General features: G+C 39.4%; 1 long non-coding RNA gene across 2 annotated transcripts in view; it reads right to left on the bottom strand.

Annotated features, from left to right (window-relative positions):
- Nucleotides 1-7,471: 7,471 nt before the first annotated feature.
- The window catches only part of LOC134730949 (uncharacterized), a 94,374-nt gene continuing 82,127 nt past the window's right edge, over nt 7,472-19,718 (bottom strand). For both annotated transcript variants that reach the window (XR_010112888.1, XR_010112889.1), the window contains 2 exons: nt 8,701-8,843; nt 7,472-7,738 (listed from right to left, as the gene is read on the bottom strand). This is a non-coding gene — a long non-coding RNA (uncharacterized LOC134730949). The remainder of the gene's footprint in view (nt 7,739-8,700; nt 8,844-19,718) is intronic.

Below are 19,718 nucleotides of genomic sequence, written 5' to 3'. Positions count from 1 at the left end.
CAGAGGTTTTTGTTACTTGACGACTTATGGCTCACTGTTCAGAAGCGGGTCCAGAACCTGCCAGGATAACATCTGGAGGCTTTTTCCTGTATCTCCATTTAGAAGAAGTCAAGGCCACGAAGGCCCCCTGAACCTTGGAATACAGCTGACAAGTCACGTGGCCTCCTCGCAGCCCTGTGGTAGATCTTGGCAAGGAAAACCTTGAACCTGGTGGTAGGGGTGTATAGTCCTCTTCTTTAACACCGCAGCCGTGGCTGGCAGCTGCACGAAGGTGCTATACAAAGGCTCCACTGTGGTTTGAGCACTAGAGTAGCAGGTTAAGATGGTTTTTCCAACAGTAATTTTTACATCACAAAATAACTAAATAACTGTCGTCCTTAGTACAAGCTTCCCTGTCAAAGAACGCTTGGCCATTGTGGAGATTATAAATGATAGTGGCCCTTAGAGTGACAAAATGCATATAGTCACAGTTTTATACAAAAATTATTTTAAGTTCTATACAGAGTACAATACTCGTAATTTTGAATATTATGCAATTTGTGTAATGACATAATAGATCCAGTTAAATATACTGTAGTATGTGATTTAATTAGGGGGTTATGTTCCGCAATTGAATTATTCAAGGATTTTAAGGATTTTACTGTGTAAAATATGTGAGTACATTTATGAGGATTCCAATTTGCTGGACTTTCTCATTGGTGGTGATCATCTTCAACTTCTGCAGATGGTTTTGCATATTTCTCAAATTTTCTGATGCCTTAAGGATGCCTCAGGAGCCCACCTACAAGAATCTGGTCTGCAGCAGAGTATGTTTTCCAGCCCATTGACACATGTCAGTCATAGGTTCAGGATAACTAGACTAACATGAGGCATTACGTGGGAGGATCAAAGGAGGACACCTTGATACAGATATTAATAGAACATCATGAACTTCTCATTGGCAGCAGCAGGAGTGCAAGGTGGACAGCTGATTTGCCCCTGCAGTTGGGCTTTAACAGAGAGAAATATTCGTCCAGTGATTCCAGATGAAGCACCTCATTGGTGAATTGGAAAGAGGGATCCTGGTTACTTCACATATCTGTGTCAGCAAAGCTGTAGGCACCCCCTTCCCTGGGGCAGGTGCACCTCACAGCAGTCCTGTGAGAGGAGACAAAATTTGCCTAGAAAATAAGCAATGCAGTGCCGTGCACTCAAGCATGGAATGGAATTCATTCATGACTGCGGCCTCCTCATGGTAACTCGTTTTTCTGGGTAAGTGTTTTCCTCAATCAAGAACTGCAGAGTAAGAACCGTGGTTAGTTACCAATCCGTTTCATTATCGTTTGTGTCTTTATTTCATTTTATTTCAGTTTGCCAATTATGTACTCTTAAATTTTCAAATCTTAAATCTTCTTGAGATGGGAATCCTTTTCTCTGCCTACATGAATCTACAGTGCTCACTGAATGGAGAAACATAAGTTAACACATGAAAGTACGAGTAGACAACTTACTTGGAATTTTGTTGAGAAAGGGGTGGAAATAAGCACGGTGTTCATTCGATGAGTTGAATGAACCAAGCATTGTGCGGGGACTGGAGCTATCTAGAGAAAAGGTCCTCGCTGAGCACTCAGGCTAGCAGGGCTGTAAAACCCAAGGACGTCAGGACACATGGCGTGATGATGAAGTGAAGGAGGCCCAGATGGTGCTTGGAATAGAGGTGCCCGGTGACACAGGCATTCAATAAATATCCAGTGAGGTGATAAGTGAATTGGTACATCTATAAATAAATAAAAAGAGGAGCTCAGAGAAGACTCAATCCGTGTGAATGGGAGGGATGCCTGAAGGCTTCATGAAGAAAGTGTGCTGGGAAAATGCATTCCAGGTCTTTGACAGACATTTTGCAAAGGGATCATCAGCCTAAACTCACCTCTCAGATATTTCAGTGATTCTGGAACTCCTGAATAAAATGATGTCACTATTTCAATCCTATTAGTTTTCCTCCTTTTACCATTATTTCAACAGTATTTGACTAAGAATTGTTCAGTACCTTGGAACCTTGTTTGTGGGAATCGATTCAGGCCTCTGAAGAAGCTGAGGGCTCCAGGCATGTTTGCAGGGGTAAGGGTTTGCTTCTCTCAGGTGCCTGGAGCTTGACTGTAAGTTTTCGACTTGAAATCAGGTTGCAAACTGGCTTCGGACTTTCCCATGCTTCATATTCTCCTGACCATGCCCCCTCAACACTGGAGTTGGAGATGCTGCATTTCCTGGTAACGCTGCTACTAACGGCAAATGGATTCATTTCTGATTTACCCTAGACTGGGGGTACAGCTTTTTGAGGCTCAACTTTGCAGTCAGGGAGAAAATCTCCAATTGGATTTCCCTTACTGAGGGTGTTCTGGTTTCAGACCCTGGAGCCTGTGAGAACCAACACTCACATTTTCCCTTGCGGGGAAAGACAACTTCAGTGGTCTACTTGTGGCTTTCTCTTACCCTAAGGGTAAGGATTCCTTACTTAATTGCCAGCTCATGTTTGCGTTTAAGAAATTATTGAATTTTATCCGGATTTGAGGTTGATTCTGTGAGGAGGTATGGCCCAGGGATCCAGCTTGCTGTGGTATCAAAAATGCATGTGATGATCATTTTTAAAGCAAAAGGAGACTTTTTATCCCCAGTTTGTGCATAATATTTTTCTAAACAGTTAGTAAGAAAATGCAAAGTCTGATTCTCAAACCAAGAATTTCTTCATAAGCAGAATTTAAACCTGACTTCCACCTTGAATTTACATTTTTGGAATCCTGTAAGACTTAGATATGAATTGAAACACACACACACACACACACACACACACACACGGAAGCTTCAATATTCCCCTCCAAGGTCCAGAGTCTCAACCACCCTCCCACACATGTGGACATTAGCATAATGGGCAATGAAATAGAGACAATGAGATATTTTGTGTGAAATTGCCTTCCATTGTAGATTTAATATCAATGCAGATTTCTCTCATTTAATATTTGATTTATAAGTCTGATGATAACACCATGTTTTTCAAATTCTCAATCATAAATCAATCTTCTGTAACATATTTACAATGTCAACAATAATACGGGAGAATGGGTCTTTTTCACCTGTTTTATTATAGATGCATGTGTTGCATGATGTCTCATTAACCCTTCAACTCCACTCATTCTTCCTGAGGGTCATTTCCTACGCAGTTCATAAATGTAGACTTGTAGATGAGTTAAAGTTTATGTGCTTAAGATTTTAAACCATAGTGGTTTCACAAAGAAGGAATAAGTGTGCCTCAAAGAAAATAGATCTTTGTATCTACTTGAAAAGAAATTTGGTCACAGAAGTTTAAAATATTTATGCAATGGTTTTAAGTTTATAACATATACCAAGAGTATCTTATTTGAGAAAAAAATCTTTTGAATACATAAGTTTCATATCTTTTTAAAAATAGACTTTCTTTTCTGAGCAGTTTTAGGTTTACAGAAAAATTAAACAGAAAGTACAGAGTCCTTTGTATCCTCTGACACCACTCCTAAGTCTCCCCTCTGTCAAAATCCTGCACTAGTGAGGTGCATTTGTTACAACTGATGAACTAGCATGATACATTTTAGTAGTTAAAGTCCTCAGTTTGCTTTAGCGTTCACTGTTGGTGTTGTAGGGCTCTAGAAGTTTTAACAAATGTATAATGACATGTAACCACCACTATGCTATCATACAGGGTAGTTTCACGGCCCGAAAAATCCTCTGTGCTCTGCCTGTTCATCCCTCTCTTCCCGCAAACTCCAGTAACCCCCAATCTTTTTACTGTCTTCATGGTTTTCCTTTCCAACAAGTGTCGTAGAGTTGGAATCACACAGTATGTAGCCTTTTCAGATGGGCTTCTTTCACTTAGTAGTGTGCATTTGTATTAGTTCATTCTCATGCTGCTAATAAAGACATACATGAGACTGGGTAATTTATAAAGGAAAGCAGTTCAATGGACTCACAGTTCTGTGGGCTGGGGAGGCCTCAGGAAACTTACAATCATGGTGAAAGGGGAAGCAAACAGGTCCTTCTTCACATGGTGACAGAAAGGAGAAGTTCTGAGCAATGGGGAAAAGTCCCTTATAAAACCATCAGATCACGTGAGAACTCACTATCACGAGAACAGCAGCATGGGGGTAACTGCCCCCATGATTCAATTACCTCCCACCGGGCCCCTCGCATAACATATGGGGATTATGAGAACTACAATTCAAGATGAGATTTGGGTGAGGCCACAGGCAAACCATATCAACATTCAAGGTTCCTACGTGCCTTTTTGTGGCCATGATAGCTCATTTGTTTGTCTTTCTTTCTCCTTTTTCCTGTTTTAGAGACAAAGTCTTGCTCTGGCACCCAGGCTGAAACGCAGTGGCATGGTCATAGCTCACTGTAACCTTGAACTCTACTCCTACAATCCTCCTGCCTCAGCCTCCTGAGTAGCTAGTACTACAGGTGTGCATTACCATGCCTGGCTAACTTTTTTGGTTTTGAAACAGGATCTCACTATGTTGCCCAGGCTGGTCTTGAACTCCTGGCTTCAAAGAATCCTCCAGCCTTGGTTTTCTAAAGTGTTAAGATTACAAATGTGAACCACGGCCCCTCGCCTCCCTTCTTTATATCACTGAATAACATTCCATTGCACGAATGTACCACAGCTTGTTTATTCATTCACCTATTAAAGAAATCTTCGTTGCTTCCAACTCTTGCCAATTATGAAGAAAGCTACTATACACATCCATGTGAAGGTTCTTGTGTGGACATAAGTTTTTAGCTTATTTAAGTAGATATCTAGGACTATGATTGCTGGATCATATAATACGTTTAGTTTTATAAGAAATCGTCAAACTGTGTTCCAAAGCCACTGTGCTATTTTGCCTTCCCACCAGCCATGCATGAGAGTTCCTGTTGCTCCACATCCTCACCAGCATTTGGTATTGTCAGTGCTTTGGATTTTAGCCATTCTAGTAGGTGTGTTCAGTATCTCATTATTTTAACTTGAGCTTTTCTAAAGTCTCTTTCATTTACTTAGTTCCTATCGGCATATTTTTTTTTTGGTGATATGTACAGATTGTCCATTTTTTAATTGGGTTATTTTCTTATTGCTGAGTTTTAAGGATTCTTTGTATATTTTGGGTATCAGTGTTTTATCAGACACACCTTTTAAAAACACTTGCTGCTAGTCTCTGGCTTGTCTTCTTATTGTATGAACAGTGTCTTTTGCAGAGCAGAGGTCTCTAATTTTAATGAAGTCCATTTTTTTCTTTCTGGTAAATTACACTCCAGGCAAGCTGAGCTCAAATCATTGATCAGAAGCATTTTAAATAGAATTTTCCCCTTTGTATATGAAGTCAATACTAAGGCAGCATGCAGAAAACTCTCTTCCTGCAGGGACACGTGACGATATTCATGTCTGTGCAAAGGACAGCCTCACTCTCTGATGGTCTGATAGTGTAACTATCCACTATGCCTGGCCCACACAGCAAGCCAGACAGCCTTCGGTACCTCCGTATGCCTGATACAGGCTCTGCATCCCTCCAGCAAGGTGGATGTGTGCTGTTCCAGGCCAAGTCCTACAGACAGGCTGGGGGTGGTAAGTCAGAGCTGGTTGAGTGATTCGGTCGCCTGGGTGAGCAAGCTACGGCAAGATTCATAGCATCCTCCCGTGGGCCCTGAGCCTGGGGCAGGATCTTAGAGCAGTGGTTCTCTGATTCTGGGATTTCAGGGCACGTGAGAATCACCTGCAGGGGTCCTGATAACTCAAATGCAGGACCCCCCCCATCCCCCAGTGGCTGATCCTGGAGACCTTGAATAGGGCTCCCTCTGAGTTTCTAAAGAACCATCAACTCTCACCAATGCCGATACCTCTTTCTGGAAACAGCATCAGAGGCATGGCTGGCTTTCTATTTCTTTCTTTCCCGTATGACAGCCTGGCCCACCCAGGCTCTATTCTGGGTATGAATGCACCGTCATAAGATTATCTATCTTTCTTTTTAAAATGAAACCAGTATCTGATGAGTGAGCCAGGCGATGGAATAGTCCAGAAAAATTCAAATATGGCTTAATATGGTGGGACCAACTCTCACTGATTTCACACGATATACACAGAGGTTCATGTGCTTTTAGAAACCCTTTTGGTTTATCATCCTCACACGTCTGTGCACCCTAGGAATTATATATAAGATCTAGGGAAATAAAGGGGAGATTAATGTTATTAACCTAAGCCTGACTTTACCGTAAAGCTTGAATAATGCAATTATGTCAGTGATAAGAAATCTTTCATCCGGATTTCCAATGCCAGAGTCATGCCAGAAGCGCTGAGCTAGTTGTCTGTGCTGGTGTGGTCTGGCTTCTGAAAGGAAAACTAAACTCTACCCCTTAATTTATAGAAACTGGACTGAATTCTAATTTTCTTGCTGAATTATGCAATGTTTCACATTTTATTTTACAGTAGATATTAGAATTGAATTAAATGAAAATGTATCCCTGTTTTTCTAATAAGAGGCTATCACTATAACATGGCTTTTGTGGTCTTGTGTATGTGCACAAGTACACACACAGATAAGCATATGCATAGCTATTTATTCTCTTTTTGATTCCTTTTTTCTCCTCATCTGCATTACCTTTCCCCTTCCATTTTTGCCTTTTTCAAAATCTGCTCCTCTACTCTTGTCTTTGCTTCAGATGAGCATTAATGTCTTTAGTGACTGGGTCTTTGCATCTGAGGCTGGTACACTTGGCTGCATTAAATCAAAGTGCATTCAGATAGGAAGTTTAGAATTACAGAACATTCTGTGTAGCCCAAGACTTTCAAAATCTATTTATGCAAAACCCTAGAGTGATGTTATCACAACTATATTTACTGCTTGTTTCAGGACTTTTGTGCTGAGTTCATTGTGGCACGGGGGAAATTTTAATACCTGCAGGGGTTGAGCTTGTGTTGAGGTGATGTCCCACTAACAAAGGACATTAATTGGTTTATGGAGAAAAAGTAAATGTAAGAAATATAATAAATAGCAAGGATATTATAGGAAAGTACTTTCTACACATTGAGAAGGTCTCCACGCACTTATGGGTCTGCCAGGGGGACGCAGACTCACAAGCAGCAAAGGGTGTGGACATACAGTGGGAGAACATCGCAGGTGGTATTTAGATTGCTGCACTTATTTGTGTTAATTTCAAAATGCAGGAGTGCTGCAACAGTGGGTTTCCTTTGTTAAGCAAAAGAGGGTGAGTTTTTTGAGCTGTCAAGAGCCTTTTGTCTCAGTAAGTGACAGATGTGACTAATCTTTTCACTCCAATATCCAATTTATTATTTCAGAAAATGCTGTGATAGTTGACCACCTTTAGTGAGTAGCAAGGACTTCATCCTTCAAGAATCAAAGTATGATATCATAATAAACTTTTAATAAAAATGTAATGCATAAATGAAAAAGAAATTATCAATTTCCCATGTTAACTTAGAAAAACAAGAGTACCTTTATATCAGCAGGCATCTAACCACTTATTTTGATTACAGTTAGAAAACGTGATGGAAAGCCTTTATTTTCTTCCGTAAGTATGTGTCTGTACGTGTAAGAAGCCCAGTTGTAAGGAATAAAGACAATTTATGTAACTTCTTAATGAATTCTTATAGACCTTTAATGATGCACATAAATCATCCTGAAGCAGTTGAATCTAATTGCTTCTCGAATCTGTTGCACCGCTGAGCTACATTGTTACGGATCTGAAAAAACAGAAAGGTATCCATGACTTTCATACTTTGTAATCAGTGCTGTTTATTTCCTCTTTTCAAATCTGCTGGCTGTGAAAATGGACAATGCACACATCCCGTGAGATAATATTCAACATAAAGCCAAATCTGAGATGAGCTGCATGTGTGAGGAAAGCACTCAATGATGACAAACAGGAAGCCTCGACCTCCACCTGCCATTACAGGTGACAGCCTGGGGGATGACAGAAGCAGTCAGTCCTTGCCCTCAGAAAGCCAACAATCTACTTAGAAAAAGAAGACATATGTTGATGGCTAAACAGTGGGTGTAAAGTCTAAGTTTCTAGAGAATGCAGAGAAGAAAGAAATGTTTGGATCAGAAGAATCAGGACTGACTTTCTGGAATGCGTGAGAATTGAAAAGCATCACAAGACAGACTGAAGTTTAATAGAATTAAGGAAGGGATGGGCTTTCCACAAGGATTTCCAGGTTGGGCAAAGAACATGAGCAGGAGTAACCTTGGTCCCCTCAACATCAATGAATCTAGTGCAGTGTCTTTCTTACCAATGCAAGCATGCACACTCCCCACATATAAACACACACACACCTCTCACAGACACAGAGACCCTACATATACACACATGTACACACTATATACACACACACCTCTTACAGAGACCCTACATATACACACATGCACTCTCTACACACACCCCCCTCACAGACACACACACCTCTACATATACACACATGCACACCCTACACACATACACACAACCCTCTCACACACACACTACATATATACACATGCACACACTACACATACAGACACACATAAACATACACAGATGACACACCCAAGCCCCACGCCTACACACACACACAGCACACACACAGACACATTCGCACACAGAGACACATAATTCAAAAGAATACATTAATTTTACCTAAATTGGTGGTTTTTAATGATGACTCACCTGCCCTCTAAGTTTGGGAACTTTATGGGCAGTTTTGTTCTTTACAGTGTCAGGAACAGCTATGCTGGGATGCTCCACACTGCTGGATGAGTGGGTTTCCAGTGCAGGACCACATCCCGTGCCTACAACACTTCCGAATCTTTCTGCAGATGAGAAAACCTTCTTGTAACTACCTGAGTCCAGAATATGACTGCACTTCTTTTTCATATGAGATAAATCATTTTTACATGGTTTTTGCACACAAAAATAGGTTGAGAAAACGCTGTGTAATCTTTGATTACGAACTTTAGCACAAGTTCCTTTTCTTGAAAAAAATACCTCCAGTTTCAATGACATGATGGCATTTTATTTGTTATTGAAGCAATTCCCATTTGTGTTTCTCTAGGCAGTGCTCATAACAGTTCCTCACAAAGCTGCAAGCAGCCAACAATTTCACTGTTTTCAGTGTAAAACACAGTGGTCAATTAGAGGGCAATGCATGCCCATTCTGCTGTAAACTGTCCTTTTTTAAAATTTTTTATGCATATTATATTTATAAATGTTATTGATTTTACTCTTTTATGATATGCCTAGGTCAGTATGAATTTCAATAGAGGACAAAGAGAAGGGCTGATAAAACGTTTCATATAAAAAGGATGAATTGGGTAGGATAAATTTGAAAATCACTGATATCAATATTTGTGTATATATTAGAATTCATGTATTCAAAATTAAAATTATATATGTATATATAAAATACAACACAAAAACCCATGTATGTGCATATGGCTTAATGAAGTCATCTCTGTCTCTCATAATGTTTTAAAAACAGAGAAAAACCAAAATCACATCTTATCATAATCCATCCAGGCTGCTAACAGAATACTATAGGCTGGTGGCTCATAAAGAGCTGAGATTTACTCCTTACAGTTCCAGAGGGCGAAGTCTTAGATCAAAGCGTGGCAGACATGGTGTCTGCTGAAGACAGCGTCCTGGTTCATGGCCAGCGCCTTCTGGCTGTGTGGGAAGGGGTGATGGCTCTCTCTGGGGCTTCTTTTAAAAGGGTACAAACCCCGTCCTGAGGGCTCTACGCCCATGACCTGATAACCTCCTTCTTCCCATCTCTCCAGGCACCAGAACACCGGCGACACTCCATCCTTTACTTCTTTCAGGTTTCCAACCTCTATTTAAAATGCTCCTGTAACCCTCATCAGTCTGTATCTACTTACCTTGTTTGGTTTGATTTTGTTTATAATCATGTTTCATCCGACAGTACAGTCTATATTGTGCCCATGTATGGCATATCAGAGACACACAGTACATTCTTGGTGGATGAAATAAACAGGTAGGAACCCAAACATACACATCTGGGCCAAAAATTGGGTACCAATTGCTTTACGGCCTGAATATTACCAAAATTTTAACATATCTGTATGTCATTAACATTTCAATGCAAAGGCTGAGTAATATGGCATTATTGATATATTCATGGTATTTTGAGCTAAGAGTTCTAAACAAATTTATCTAAAGTAAATTATAAAAATTTGAGCAAAATCTTAGTGAAAATAGTAAGTCATTATACATATATTATTTCAAGAAAGCACAAAATTGAGCCAAATATGAAATAACTCTTTCGTGCTAAAAGTACCTTTCCAAAGCCTGATGTTGCACTTTTCTATTGAGAAATAATTTGGAAACTGTTTACTTCATGTTTTTTTCTGATTTATTGGATTTTGATTAGATATTATTTCTTATCTGTTTTCCTGGCTGCTGTACTTTGTACTATTTCGTTCAGCAATTTCTACTAATACACATTAGCAAATCAACTAACTTGTACTCTTCATCTTTTATTAATAAAGGTGATTTGTCTTTGGTTCTTTCATGCTTTTCATATTTTCTTCAAGTTTCTTAATGTAACATTTTTGGTATGCCTGTGAGATAAACTTATTAAATAATATTCTCTTCCACTTCTAATATTCATGTTGATAAGTTCATTATTTCTTTGGTTTCAGAAAAAAATGGCAACAAAATGGATCAGTATATTTTAAAAATAGTCTAACAATTATCATGCCTTTTTCTTTGCTGAGTTATACTTACAGCGTGGAGGACTTAATTTTTTTTATATATCTTTTTATTATACTTCAAGTTCTAGGGTACATGTGCACAACGTGCAGGTTTGTTACATAGGTATACACGTGCCATGGTGGTTTGCTGCACCCTTCAACCAGTCATCTACGTTAGGCATTTCTCCTAATGCTATTCCTCCCCTTGTCCTCCACTACCCGACAGGCCCCCGTGTATGATGTTCCCCCCATCCCCATATGTTATCGTTGTTCAATGTTTACTGACGAGTGAGAACATGCAGTGTTTGGTTTTCTGTTACTGTGTTAGTTTGCTGAGAATGATGGTTTCCAACTTCATCCATGTCCCTGCAAAGGACATGAACTCATTCTTTTTTGTTTTTGCTTTTGTGTTTCTGAGATGGTGCCTCGCTCTGTCACCAGGCTGGTATGCATTGTCACAGTCTCGGCTCACTGCAACCTCCACCTCCCGGATCCAAGCGATTCTGTTCCCTCAGCCTCCAGAGTAGCTAGGACTACAGGAATGCGCCACAACACCCAGCTAAGTTTTGAATTTTTTAGTAGACACGGGGTTTTACCAGGCTGGCCAGATTGGTGTCAATCTCTTGACCTCATGATCTGCCCACCTTGGCATCCCATAGTGCTGGGATTATAGGAGTGAGCCACAGCATCTGGCCGAACTCATTCTTTTTTACGGCTGCATAGTATTCCATGGTGTATATGTGCCACATTTTCTTTATCCAGCCTAACACTGATGGGCATGTGGGTTGGTTCCAAGTCTTTGTTATTGTAAATAGTGCTACAATAAACATATGTGTGAATGTGTTTTTATAGTAGAATGATTTATAATCTTTTGGGTATACGCTCAGTAATGGGATTGCTGGGTTAAATGGTATTCCTAAATGGTATTCCTAGTTCTCTATCTTTGAGGAATCACCACACTGTCTTCCGCAATGGTTGAACTAATTTACACTGCCACCAACAGTGTAAAAGCGTTCCTATTTCTCCACATCCTCTCCAGCATCTGTTGTTTCCTGACTTTTTAATGATCGCCATTCTAACTGGCATGAGATGTGGTTTTGATTTGCATTTCTCTAACGACCAGTGATGATGAGCTTTTTTTTCATATGTTTTGGCTGTATAAATGTCTTCTTTTGAGAAGTGTCTGTTCATACCCTTTGCCCACTTTTTGATTTTTTTTTTTTTTATTCCTGTACGTTTGTTTAGGTTCCTTGTAGATTCTTGATATTAGCCCTTTGTCAGATGGATAGATTGCAAAAATTTTCTCCAATTCTTTAGGTTGCCTATTCACTCTGATGATAGTTTCTTTGCTGTGCAGAAGCTTTTTAGTTTAATTAGATCCCATTTGTCAATTTTGGCTTTTGTTGCCATTGCTTTTGGAGTTCTAGTCATGAAGTCTTTGCCCATGCCTATGTCCTCAATAGTATTGCCTAGGTTTTCTTCTAGGGATTTTATGGTTTTAGGTCCTAAGTTTAAATCTTTAATCCATCTTGAGTTAATTTTTGTATAAGGTGTAAGAAAGGGGTCCAGTTTTGGTTTTCTGCATATGGCCAGCCAGTTTTCCCTACACCATTTGTTAAATAGGGAATCCTTTCCCCATTGCTTGTTTTTCTCAGGTTTGTCAAAGATCAGATGGTTGTAGATTTGTGGTATTGTTTCTGAAGCCTCTGTTCTGTTCCGTTGGTCTATATATCTGTTTCGGTACCAGTACCATGCTGTTTTGGTTACTGTAGCCTTGTAGTACAGTTTGAAGACAGGTAGCGTGATGCCTCCAGCTTTGTTATTTTTGCTTAGGATTGTCTTGGCTATACAGGCTCTTTTTTGGTTCCATATGAAATTTAAAGTAGTTTTTTCTAATTCTGTGAAGAAAATCTATGGTAGCTTGATGGGAATAGCATTGAGTCTATAAATTACTTTGGGCAGTATGGCCACTTTCATGATATTGATTCTTCCTACCCATGAGCATGGAGTGTTTTCCCATTTGTTTGTGTCCTCTCTTATTTCCTTGAGCAGTGGTGTGTAGTTCTCCTTGAAGAGGTCCTTCATATCCCTTGTAAGTTGTATTCCTAGGTATTTTATTCTCTTTGTAGCAATTGTGAATGGGAATTTGCTCATGATTTGGATCTCTGTTTGACTATTATTAGTGTATAGGAATGCTTGTGACTTTTGAACATTGATTTTGTATCCTGAGACTTTGCTGAAGTGGTTTATCAGCTTAAGGAGTTTTTGGGCTCAGATCATGGGGTTTTCTAAATATACAATCATGTCATCTGCAAACAGACATAATTTGACTTCCTCACTTCCTATTCAAATACCCTTCATTTCTTTCTCTTGCCTGACTGCCCTGGCCAGAACTTCCAATACTGTGTTGAATAGGAGTGGTGACAAGGCACATCCTTGTCTTGTGCCAGTTTTCAGAGGGACTGCTTCCAGCTTTTGCCCATTCAGTATGATATTGGCTGTGGGTTTGTCATAAATAGCTCTTATTGTTTTGAGATACATTCCATCAAAACCTAGTTTATTGAGTGTTTTTAGCATGAAGGGGTGTTAAATGTTATCAAAGGCCTTTTCTGCCTCTATTGAGATAATCATGTGGTTTTTGTCGTTGCTTCTGTTTATGTGATGGATTACGTTTATTGATTTGCATATGTTTAACCAGCCTTGCATCCCGGGAATGAAGCCAGTTTGATTGTGGTGCGTAAGCTTTTTGATGTGCTGCTGGATTCGGTTTGCCAGTATCTTATTGAGTATTTTTGCATTGATGTTTATCGGGGATATAGGCCTGAAATTTTCTTTTTTTGTTGTGTCTCTGCCAGGTTTTGGTATCAGGATGATGCTGGCCTCATAAAATGAGTTAGGGAGGAGTCTTTCTTTGTCTATTGTTTGGAATAGTTTCAGAAGGAATGGTACCAGCTCCTTTTTGTACCTCTGGTAAAATTCGGCTGTGAATCCATCTGGTCCAGGGCTTTTTTTGGGTGGTAGACTATTAATTACTGCCTCAATTTCAAAACTTGTTATTGGTCTATTCAGGGATTCGACTTCTTCCTGGTTTAGTCTTGGGAGGGTGTATGTGTCCAGGAATTTATCCATTTCTTCTAGGTTTTCTAGTTTATTTGCATAGAGGTATTTATAGTATTCTCTGATGGTAGTTTGTATTTCTGTGGGATCGGTGGTGATATTCCCTTTATCATTTTTTATTGTGTCTTTTTGATTCTTTTCTCTTTTCTTCTTTATTAGTCTGGCTAGCCATCTATCTATTTTGTCAATCTTTTCAAACAACAAGCTGCTGGGTTCACTGATTTTTTTGAAGGGTTTTTTGTGTCTCTACCTCATTCAGTTGTTCTCTGATCTTAGTTATTCCTTGTCTTCTGCTAGCTTTTGAATTTATTTGCTTTTACTTTTCTAGTTCTTTTAATTGTGATGTTAGGGTGTCGATTTTAGATCTTTCCTGCTTTCTCCTGTGCGCGTTTAGTGCCATAAATTTCCCACTAAACACTGCTTTAGCTGTGTCCCAGAGATTCTGGTATGTTTTGTCTTTGTTCTCATTGGTTTCAAATAACTTATTCGTTCCTGCCTTAATTTCGTTATCTACCAAGTAGTCATTCAGGAGCAGGTTGTTCACTTTCCATTTACTTGTGCAGTTTTGAGTGAGTATCTTAATCCTGAGTTCTAATTTGATTGCACTGTGGTCTGAAGGCTGTTTGTTATGATTTCTGTTCTTTTGCATTTGCTGAGGAGTGTTTTACTTCCAATTATGTGGTCAATTTTACAATAAGTACTATGTGGTGCTCAGAAGAATATATATTCTTTTGATTTGGGGTTTAGAGTTCTGCACCTGTCTATTAGGTTCACTTGGTCCAGAGCTGAGTTCAAGTCCTGAATATCCTTGTTAATTTTCTGTCTCATTGATCTGTCTAATATTGACAGTGGAGTGTTAAAGTCTCCCACTATTGTCATGTGAGACTCAAAGTCTCTTCGTAGGTCTCTAAGAATTTGCTTTATGAATCTGGGTACTCCTGTATTGGGTGCATATAAATTTAGGATAGTTAGCTCCTCTTGTTGCATTGATCCCTTTACCATTATATAATGTCCTTCTTTGTCTTTTTTGATCTTTGTTGGTTTAAAGTCTGTTTTATCAGAGACTAAGATGGCAACTTCTGCTTTTTTTTTTTTTTTTTGCTTTCCATTTAGTTGATAAATAATCCTTCATCTTTTTATTTTGAGCCTATGTGTGTCTTTGCATGTGAGATGGGTCTCCTGAATACAGCACACCAATGGCTCTTGACTCTTTATCCAATTTGCTATTCTGTGACTTTTAATTGGGGCATTTAGCCCATTTATATTTAAGGTTAATATTGTTATGTGTGAATTTGATCCTGTCATTATGATGCTAGCTGGTTATTTTCCCCATTAGTTGATGCAGTTTTTTCATAGTGTTGATGGCCTTTACATTTTGGTTTGTTTTTGCAGTGGTTGGTACTGGTTTTTCCTTTCCATATTTAGTGTTTCCTTGAGGAGTTCTTGTAAGACAGGCCTGCTGGTGACAAAACCCCTCAGCATTTTCTGGTCTGTAAGAGATTTTATGTCTCCTTCACTTATGAAGTTTAGTTTGGCTGGATATGAAATTCTGGGTTAAAAATTCTTTTATTTAATAATGTTGAATCTTGGCCCTCACTCTCTTCTGGCTTGTAGGGTTTCTGTAGAGAGATCCACTGATGGGCTTCCTTTTGTGGGTAACCCAACCTCTCTTTCTGGCTGCCCTTAACATTTTTTCCTTCATTTCAAACTTGGTGAATCTGATGATTATGTGTCTTGGGGTTGTTCTTCTCCAGGAGTATCTTTGTGGTGTACTCTGTATTTCCTGAATTTGAACATTGGCCTATCTTGCTAGATTGGGGAGGTTCTCCTGGATAATATCCTGAAGTGTGTTTTCCAACTTGGCTCCATTCTCCCTGTCACTTTCAGGTACACCAATCAAACGTAGGTTTGGTCTTTTCACATAGTCCCATAGTTCTTGGAGGCTTTGTTCATTCCATTTCATTCTTTTTTCTCTAATCTTGTCTCCATGCTTTATTTCATTAAGTTGATCTTCAATCTCTGATATGATTTCTCCTGCTTGATCAATTCGACTATTGATACTTGTATATGCTTCAAGAAGTTTTTGTGCTGTGTTTTCAGCTCCATCAGTTCATTTATGTTCTTCTCTAAACTGGATATTCTAGTTAGCAATTCCTCTAACCTTTTTTCCAGGTTCATAGCTTCCTTGCATTGGGTTAGAACATGCTCCTTTAGCTCAGAGGAGTTTATTACCCACCTTCTGAAACCTACTTCTGTCAATTCATCAAACTCATTCTCTGTCCAGTTTTGTTCCCTTGCTGGTGAGGAGTTGTGATGCTTTGGAGGAGAAGCAGTGTTCTAGTGTTTGGAATTTTCAGCCATTCTGTGCTGGGTTTTCCTCATCTTTGTGGATTTATCTACCTTTGGTCTTTGCTGTTGGTGACCTTCGAATCCTTTTTGTTGATGTTATTGCTTTCTGTTTGTTAGTTTTCCTTCTAACAGTCAGGACTGTCTTCTACAGGTCTGCTGGAGTTTGCTGGGGGTCCACTCCACACCCTGTTTGCCTGGGTATCACAAGGGGAGGCTGCAGAACAGCAAGAATTGCTGCCTGCTCCTTTCTCTGGAAGCTTCATCCCAGAGGGGAACCTGCCAGATGGCAGTTGGAGCTCTCCTGTATGAGATGTCTGTCAACCCCTGCTGGGAGGTGTATCCCAGTCAGGAGGCATGGGGGTCAGGGACCCACTTGAGGAGGCAGTCTGACCCTTAGCAGAGTTTGAGTGCTGTGCTGGGAGAGCCGCTGCTCTCTTCAGAGCCGGGACCCAGGAACGTTTAAGTCTGCAGAAGCTGCACCCACAACTGCCTCTTCCTCCAGGTGCTCTGTCCCAGGCAGGTGGGAGTTTTATCTATAAGCCCCTGACTGGGGCTGCTGCCTTTCTTTCAGAAATGCCCTGCCCAGAGAGGAGGAATCTAGAGAGGCAGTCTGGCTACAGCGACTTTGCAGCTTGGCAGTGTTCTCTGCCCAGTCTGAACTTCCGATGTCTTTGTTTACACTGCGAGTAGAAAACCACCTATTCAAGCCTCAGTAATGGCGGACACCCCTCCCCCCACCAAGCTCAAGCATCCCAGGTTGACCAGACTGCTGTGCTGGCAGCTAGAATTTCCAGCCAGTGGATCTTAGCTTGCTGGGTTCTGTGGGAGTGGGATCCGCTGGAGCAAGACCACTTGGCTCCCTGGTTTCAGCTTCCTTTCCAGGGGAGTGAACAGTTCTGTCTTGCTGGTGTTCCAGGTGCCATTAGGGTACGAAAAAAGACTCCTGCAGCTAGCTCGGCGTCTGCCCAAACAGCGGCCCAGTTTTGTGCTTGAAACTCAGGTCCATTGTGGTGTAGGTACCTGAGGGAATCTCCTGGTATGTGGGTTGTGAAGACTGTGGGAAAGGCATATTATCTCGGCCTGACAGCACCATCTCTCACAGCACGGTCCCTCACGGCTTCTCTTGGCTAGGGGAGGGAGTTACCCAGCCCCTTTTGCTTCCTGGGTGAGGCAGTGCCCCACCCTGCTTCTGCTCACTCTCCATGGGCTGCACCCACTGTCTAACCAGTCCCAATGAGATGAACCAAGTACCTCAGTTGGAAATGCAGAAATCACCCACCTTCTGCGTTGGTCTCACTGGGAGCTGCAGACTGGAGCTGTCCTATTTGGCCATCTTGCCTGGGAATCCCCAGTTTCCATATTTTTTAATCTAGGCAACATTTTGCTTCACTAGACATGGAAAATACATCTGTGGTATATTAAAGTGATGAATGCACATTGGTGTAGTAATCTCAGCAGGCTTCAGTCATTTTTTTGTTAGATATTAATTTCTTGAAGGAAAAGAAAATAGATTGTTTTGGATATATGATCTGTCATCTAGGAGAAGTACTAATTAATCCAGAAAAACATATGTACTGTAAAGAAAATCAATAAAAGCTCTGTAAAAACTCACAGACTCAGGGATTAGATTTGTCCAATATTTCTTTGTTACATTGAATAAACTCTCCACTTCATGATTCAAAATCAATAATAAACTGTATTACTTATGTATAAACAAATTCACTGTGAGGGATTTCAGTCTTCATATATGTTTTATAGATGAATTTTAGAAGCAGCCTACTTGTTTGTAGATTACAAAAATATTACTTTAACACACGAACAGGAATACAGAATATTTGCATAACAACAATATTAGAATATAGCTAAATATGCTACGAAAATACTACTGTTCACTCATTCAGCAAATAGTTATTGAATATTGTCCTGAGCTTTTCCTGCTGCTATAACAAAATTTCTTAGACTGAATAATTTATAAAGTCCTGAAATTGATTTTTCATAGTTCTGGAGGCTGGGAAGCTCAACGTCAAGGTGCTGGCAGATTTAGTGTCTGGCGAGGGCTGTCTTCATTCCAGCCAATCAGAAGAGGAAAAGAGCACAGATGATCAAACATGCAATTTTTCATGAGCCAAGTTTGAAAGAGGTATAAATCTTCTATACTCACATCCCATTGATCAATTCCATCTTAACGTATCACCCACTTAAAAGGGGATGAGAAATGTGGCTTCTGGCTGAGTGTTCATTTTCCAGCATTATCTTACATTAGGAAAGCGGAAAAAGGGAATTTTGTGAACAGCAAAATGTGGCTCCTCCAACTTCAACCTTCTTGAGTTTTGTAAGGTTGGTGGACTGGACAGGAATTTTTTTTTAATATTTTTATTCCCTCGTAATATTTATTCCCTATTCTGTCTTGTATGGTTTTGGCATCTGAATTTTCCTACTGTTACAGAATAAAATTGAGAGTTTGCCCTCTCTTTCTGTACCTTAGAATTATTTATAGAAAGTATATTGCTCTGTTCTCTGACAACTTGGAAGAACAACTCTGTAAAACAATTTCAGCCAATTGTTTACTTAATAAAGAATTTTTAAACTGATTCCAGTGATATTTTGGTTTTCTATTTCTTTTTTATTCAATTTTGGTAAAATATTCTTAGCTATTTGGATATTTTATCTCAATTTTCTAATTTTATGGCAAAATAGCCTTTTATTACCCTGTCAATCTCTGTTGAATAGATGGTATGTCACTTTTTCATTTTTACAATTATTTCTTCTGGAATTTCTCTTCCTTTTTTCTTCTAGATCTATCTCAAGATAGGCCTATCACGATTTTGTTTGTTTCTTTGTTTCAGCTTTTCAGAGGACAAAATTTTCACATTAATATTTTTATTTTTCATATACCTATTTTATTATCTTTATGATCTCCTTTATTAATTTGGATAATTGCGTTTTACTTTTTCTAAATTACTCTGTTGAACATTTTAAAATATAGTACCCATGGTATCATTTAGTTTAAAATACCCGATAAATCTATAACATTAGTTATTCTTGAACCATAAATTGTTTAGTGTACATGTAGCTTTAATTTCTAACGTGTTGTTGGTATTTTCCTCTTTGTTGCTAAATATTAATTATTTATTTTATGGTTTGACAACATAGCTAGGATTTTGCTGATTCTATGTATTGTGTAGCAACTAGTCTTATGAACTAATACAACATAGATTTTTATAATAGTTCATATAACTCTAAAATATGTATATTTCCTAAATTAAGACTACAATTATTAAAAAACAAAAAATTACAATTATATTTATATGAAATAAGTCAAGTTTGTTAATCATGTTTAAATTTCTATTTTACCATTTTTATGTTCTTGCCTCCCTAATCAATAATGGGGACAGGGAATTCTTCTGCTGTCAGAATACACAAACGCGTGCTCGCGCACAGACACACACACACACACAGTTTTATTTTGGTCAGGAACCATGAATCACACCTATAATCCCAGCACTGTAG

This window comes from Pan paniscus, chromosome 7, assembly GCF_029289425.2.
Source record: "Pan paniscus chromosome 7, NHGRI_mPanPan1-v2.0_pri, whole genome shotgun sequence".
NCBI classification, from domain to species: Eukaryota; Metazoa; Chordata; class Mammalia; order Primates; family Hominidae; genus Pan; species Pan paniscus.
The sequence above is the reverse complement of the archived record's forward strand: the minus strand, read 5'-3'. Positions and strand labels throughout refer to the sequence as shown.